The sequence below is a fragment of the Crinia signifera genome, chromosome 6, assembly GCF_055691185.1.
Source record: "Crinia signifera chromosome 6, ASM5569118v1, whole genome shotgun sequence".
Classification (NCBI taxonomy): domain Eukaryota; kingdom Metazoa; phylum Chordata; class Amphibia; order Anura; family Myobatrachidae; genus Crinia; species Crinia signifera.
Window position 1 is genome coordinate 275,700,524 of NC_139222.1, and position 6,866 is coordinate 275,707,389.

Consider the following 6,866-nt stretch of genomic DNA (forward strand, 5'->3'; position numbering starts at 1 on the left):
ATTGCATCGATTCCACCAGAATGCAAGGTTCTATGACTGGTTCTGGAATTTGATAAGCTTGCCTGAAGAGATGAGTTTTTAGGGAACGCTTATAGGTTTGGAGACTGGAGGAGAGTCTTATTGTGCTTGGGAGGGCATTCCACAGAGTGGGTGCAGCCCGAAGAAAGTCCTGCAGTCGGGAATGGGAGCGAGTAATGAGTGTGGATGAGAGACGCAGATCTTGGGAGGAGCGTAGAGGTTGTGTTGGATGATATTTTGAGATAAGAGAAGATATGTATGTTGGTGGTGTTTGGTTTATGGCTTTGTGTGTAAGTAAAATAATTTTGTATTGAATACGGTAGAATACAGGTAACCAATGAAGTGAATGACAGAGTAGCTTTGCAGACGATGAACGTCTGGCTAGGAAGTGGTGAGAGTCTGTATTGGGGAAGGCCAATAAGGAGACTATTGTAATAATCAATGCGTGAGATGATGAGAGCAAGAATTAGAGTTTTTGCAGTGTCTTGTGTAAGGTAAGGGCGAATTTTAAATATGTTTTTTAGGTGCATGTGGCATGATTTTGAGACAGATTGAATGTGGGGTACAAAGGAAAGTTCTGAGTCAAGGATAACACCTAGGCAGCGAGCTTGAGAGGTAGGAGTGATTGTCATCTTCTCAACAGAGATAGAGGTATCAGGTTGGTAACTACTATTTATTGGCGGAAATATAATTAGTTCTGTTTTTGAGATATTAAGTTTGAGGTGGCGAGATGACATCCAGGATGAAACAGCAGAAAGGCATTCAGAGACACGGCTCAATACAGATGGGGAAAGGTCCGGGGAGGATAGGTAGAGCTGAGTATCATCCGCATACAGATGATACTGAAATCCAAAGGAGCTGATTAGTTTGTCAAGAGATGAGGTATAGATTGAGAAAAGCAGGGGACCTAAAACTGAACCCTGAGGTACTCCAACTGAAAGAGGTAGCGAAGGGGAGGTAGAATCAGAGAAACGAACACTAAAGGAGCAGTTAGATAGGTAGGATGAGAACCAAGAGAGGGCTGTATCTTTAAGACCTATGGATTGTAGTGTTTGTCTGAGAAGTGTGTGATCAACAGTGTCAAAAGCAGCAGAGAGATCTAGAAGAAGTGAACAGTGGCCTTTAGACTTAGCAGTGACCAGATCATTCACAACTTTAGTCAGTGCTGTCTCTGTGGAGTGTTGGGCACGAAAGCCTGACTGATGCAGGTCCATTAAGTTGTGCGAGTTAAGAAAGTGTGTGAGGCGAGTATAGGCAAGTCTTTCAAGTAGTTTGGAGGTGCATGGAAGTTGAGAAATGGGACGGTAGTTTGAGAGAGAGCTTGGATCAGAATTCTGTTTTTTCAGAATCGGAGTAATAACTGCTTGTTTGAACAAAGAAGGAAAGACACCAGTAGAGAAAGAGAGGTTACAGATTATAGTTAAGATTGGGATGAGCACAGGAGACAGAGATTTACTTATTTGCGAGGGTATAGGGTCAAGAGGAGAGGTAGTAGAGTGGGAGGCAGAGAAAAGTGCAGATACTTCATCTTCATTTGTGGGATCAAATGAAGCAAATGCTTCAGAGGGCTCAGGTATGGAATTGAGGATATTACCAACTGAGTTGGAGCATACCAATTCACATACCAGGTGTGTGGAGCTGGAGCAGTAACCAGCTGCTTGAAGGCTGATATCTCTGGTTCTGGGCACAGTATAGACCAGATTCTAGTGTCCCTCAGAAAAACTCTAAGTCAGACAGAAACTGAAATATATGACTGGGGAGAGCAATTAACAGGCTTGGATGGGGACCACTGCTTTGAAGTCAGATATCTCCGGTTCCCCAGGGCCGATTTTTAAAATTCTTGTACCCATGGAAAGAGGGGACCCTCAGCTTTCATACTAGGGCCCTTATATTCCTGGGGGGTTTCTGGGTACTCAGAAACCCCCCTTGTGTGCGCTACTGCATCATTCGCACATTTTAACAACATCGCACCTTTTCATGACTAAAAAAATCGCACTTTTCATCACGAAAATCACCCTACATCGCACTTTCTCGCACTTTTCATGCCAGAATACACACCTCATTAAATATGCGGTTTCGCGGCAAAAATTTGATTTAAAAAAACGGCGATACAGGGCGATTTGAGCAAAAATCGCATTTTCGGAAAAACGGTCAACACAATAAATCTCGCCCCAGGTGTGGAGTTGTTCCTTTGTCAAGGGTTTCCCAGATCGTCAATATTTTCCTCAGATCATCAATGAAGGCAAATTAAAACTTGGTGTTTTTTAAAATTTCTAAGTGAAATTTCCCAAAAACGGCTTCGATGTGCACACCACCGGGTCCAGAGGTGTCTTGTTGCTGAATTTGGTGGCTCTGAGTGCCACGGTGTGTTCGCAATGCAACAGACACGCACACACGCACACACACAGACACACACACTCTTTAACTTATTATATAGATTACTTGTGGTCCGTTCTTATTCACTCAGTGTCCTGTGTGACAGGTACCACACTCCTGTTTGCTCCACGTTCCATGCTGTCTGAAGTAGAATTGCAGACTGCTGGGTTTGTTCTTTTATTGTAGGTATCCAGACCACTTTATTGTGGAATGCTCCCTTCAAAAGACTAGGAATAGTCTATCCTCTACCACTTCTGTTCTGAGGGAGACCCGAGTCTATAACTTCGGTCCTAGGACAAGAATTTTTATCGATGGATGTAGGACTACCGCAGCAGAAAGAACAGCATCACTTTTGCCAACCTCAAGTGGGGTATCTGTGTTGCCAGCCCCAAGAGAAGTGTTTAATGCCTCAACCCAAGAAGGAGTGTCAGGTCTCCAGTCCCAAGGGTTCAAACCTCCAGCCCCAGCAAGGGGTTCAAGACATCCAGCCCTAAATGGGGGTTCAAAGTTTTTAGCCCTGGGTGGGGGTTCCAAATGTACAACCCCAAGAGTGGGTTCAGAGTTTCCAGCCCCAGGAGGGGGCTCGACATCTCCAGTCCAAGGAGGGGGCTCAAAGTATTTTGTAATGCCCCCCCTCCCCCCAAGTCACCAGTGTGTATTTCTTTATGTCCGCCCAGTCACCAGTGAGTATTTCTTAATGTCCCCACCAGTCACCAGTGTGTGTCTTCATGCCCCCCATCTCCCAGTCCCCAATGTGTATTTCTTCATGCCTCCCAGTCACCAGTGAGTATTTCTTCATGCCTCCCAGTCACCAGTGAGTATTTCTTCATGCCTCCCAGTCACCAGTGAGTATTTCTTCATGCCTCCCAGTCACCAGTGAGTATTTCTTCATGCCTCCCAGTCACCAGTGAGTATTTCTTCATGCCCCCAGTCACCAGTGAGTATTTCTTCATGTACCCCCTGTCTCCAGTGTGTATTTTTTCATGTGCCCCCTGGTCACCAGTGTGTATTTCATCATGTACCTCCCAGTCACCAGTGTCTATTTTTTCCTGTGCCCCCCAGCCACCAGTGTCTATTTTTTCCTGTGCCCCTGGCCACCAGTGTGTATTTTTTCCTGTGCCCCTGGCCACCAGTGTGTATTTCTTCAAGATCCCATCTCCCAGTCACCAGTGTGTATTCCTTCAGCAGTGAGTACTGTATATCTGTATGTCCCTACCAGTCCCCAGCATGTATTTCTTCATGTCCCCATCCGCAGTGATTATATCTTCGTGCCCCCCCCCCCCCCCATCATCATTTTCTATGGCATCACCCACTGCCTCTCCCTGTTAGTCTCTCTCCCTGGCATCACCCACTGCATCTCCCTGTTAGTCTCTCTCCCTGGCATCACCCACTGCATCTCCCCGTCATCCTTTACATCACCAACTACCTCCCCTTGATATAATCCACTTCCTATCACTGTCAACCATTCCACTGAATCACCCTCTGCCTCTCACTGACACTCTCACTCTCAACCTCTCTATAGTGTCATCCCCTGCCTCTCCCTGTCACTCTCCTACTCACACTGGAGGCACCCTCTGTGTTTGCATGAGCTAAAGTAAAATCAGACACTAGTATTAGAGATTTTTGAAACCCGGTGCAGGGGTGTGGAATCTAACACACTGCAGGTCTTCACTGCATCTGATGTACAAATTAGGGATGGCCATCGACCATTGATGATTCAAAATCATCGATGGTTCGTCACCGAATACTTTTGCCATCGATGGGGAGAACCAGATGGTTTCCCTCCATCGATGGAACAACAAGACTATGTTTTGCTTTTTTTTCAAAGTGGCGGGAAACGGAGCATAGCTCCGCCCCAACACCCCCGTGTTTTGATTAGCCCACAGGCCAATCAATCAAACACAATGGAAGATCATCGATATGTAAAAATATCGATGGTCATCTATTGCATAGTTTAGCACTATCGATGGCCAGTTGTAGAATTGCCATCGATGGAAACCATCGATGGCAATGGCAACGACGGCCATCCCTAGTACAGATTGTGGCCCCCTTTACATTAGTTCCAATGATACAGAATATATGAAGAATAACTAGGTAACCAGGTGGACTGGTCTGGACTTGCGGAGAACAAGGAAATGTAGAGAAGAAAAGTTAAACTGGATAACAGTCAGACAGACTGGTCTGGACTTGCTGAGTGCGAGGAAGTGCTTTATTTATTAAGTTTCTTATATAGCGCACACATATTCCGCAGCGCTTTACAGAGAATATTTGAACATTCACATCAGTTCCTGCCCCAGTGGAGCTTACAATCTACAGTCCAGGGTGACACTGGTAGAAATGCTAGTATGTAGGGAACTGTGCAGGGTATGTAGTTCTCAAGCATAGTACTGTATACAGGAACCAGCAGGGTATGGTGGGCTGGAGTGGGATTGCAGGTCAGGATCTAATTTGCAGGCAAGCAGACTACAAATGGCTCCTGGTATTGACTAGAGGGGACTAGTTATCTGTACCCTGGACACTGTTATACTGGTACAGTATGTTAGAGGTGTAGTTGCCTACCCTCCTTCATTCTGCAGGAGACTTTCTGAAACAGCAGTAATCTCCCTCTCTCCCTCATTAGTATAGCAATCTCCCTCATGTCACCTAGCCCACATTACACTGTTGCATCATAGTTACCTACCCTCTTTCATTCTGCAGGAGACTCTCTGGCCCTTATTCTGATCGGTGCGGATTTCTCCGCATGCGTTCGTCCCGCCGATGGTGATCGTCTGCGCATGTGCAGAGGTCACTCTGCGCATGTGCAGGCGATTTCGCCGCACGTATTCTTGACACGCCGCACAGGGGGCGTAGAGGGGCGTGAGGGGCTACTTAGCCTCATTACCCTATGCATACGCCCCGCGTTTCATGGGCGTTCCCCTGCAAACACGGGGCGTATGCATGGTAATGAGGCCGTGACGCGTGTGTAGGGGGCGGGCATCTGACATCGCCGGATGTCAGCTGCCCGCCCCCATACATGATTTCACACGGACAAGTGTCCGTGTGGTCTTGTGTGGCGGGACCTGGTGGAGCGTGCGGCCCTGCATTCGATGTTCGACGACCATCGAATGCAGGGGCTGCTCCCAAGACGGAGGAGGCGTATCCCCGTCCAATTTCATGCGGATCGCCACATATCCGCGTACGGACGGAGGTGGCGATCCGTATGGAAGGCGGGGATTCGCCTGCACGGTCGTGGCCGCATATTCTGATCGGGCCGCACCGATCAGAATAAGGCCCTCTGAAACAGCAGTAATCTCCCTCTCTCCCACATTAGTCTAGCAATCTCCCTCATGTAACCTAGCCCCCATTTCACTATTAATTTTTTGGGGATAAAAAGGAATGAGAGACAGATACATTTACATTGAATCATCAGCACCATTTCCCAGCACTTTACCAAGTATAGTATCTCTTACTAACTGCTTTGGGGCTCATCTACATTTGGATATAAGTCATTTTACAAGATTCCTCTCAGATGTCGCAGTACACACCCACGCTTCTAGGTGCCACGTTCACAATCTCTTTTAACAATCTCTCCATATTTGGAACTAGACACGCCCTTTGGGTGGAGCATGACACATTCAATAGGGCGCTGTCTAAAATTCTACTACCAACTATATTCTCCCTGAAACTAGTTTTCAAAAGTAGGTAAGTATGGTTATAGGACATGATGTGCACATGTATATGTACAAAGCGAACGGTTACATTTTGAAGCCGCTAAACAAACTAACTTTAAAAATATATATTATTACTTCATACACAACAAGATATGAAAGACATCTTAGCGATATACTGTAATAATACATAATACACAAATGTAAAATGATCGCTACTTGCAGCTTTCTCTGCACAGAAGTAATTAACAGGTTACTGGAAACAAATAGAATTAAACGCTGGGGGAAGCGGATGCAGAGCAATTATCGTGTCTTTGTGAGTCAGTGTATGGATTGGTCAGAAGAGGAGACTTCGAATGATGTGGAACATGCACATATATCTAAGGTTGCTCAGAGCAACCATAGATGTGGGTGTGTACTCTGAAGGAAGTGGGCGGGCAGCTGATAACTGGTGATGTCAGCTGACCACCCCCGCGTCATCGGCTGATCACCAGGAGAACGCCCAGGCCCTGATTCTGGTTGACTCGAGCATCGCAGCTTACAGATTCCCAGAGGGCCTGTTCCGCCGTCGCCGTATCCCCTCACAACCATGCGAGGGGATGTGTTGCGAAAATACCAACCCCTCTCGTCATGAAGACGCAACCCCTCGCATGCAGCCGCAGCAGGAGAAATCATTCGATGGACGCCAACCGTCAATTGATTTTTTTATGCCTTCGCAAATATGGAGTCAGTGGAGACCGACTTATATTTGTGGGCTGCGTGCCGAAGACAGGACAGGGGGGTGACTTCATGTGACATCAGCCGGCCGCCCCTGGTATTCCTCAT

General features: G+C 46.8%; 1 protein-coding gene across 1 annotated transcript in view; it reads left to right on the forward strand.

Moving 5' to 3' along the window:
- The window catches only part of LOC146007290 (killer cell lectin-like receptor subfamily F member 2), a 238,243-nt gene that overhangs the window by 147,452 nt on the left and 83,925 nt on the right, over positions 1-6,866 (forward strand). The gene's annotated exons all lie outside the window — the stretch shown is intronic.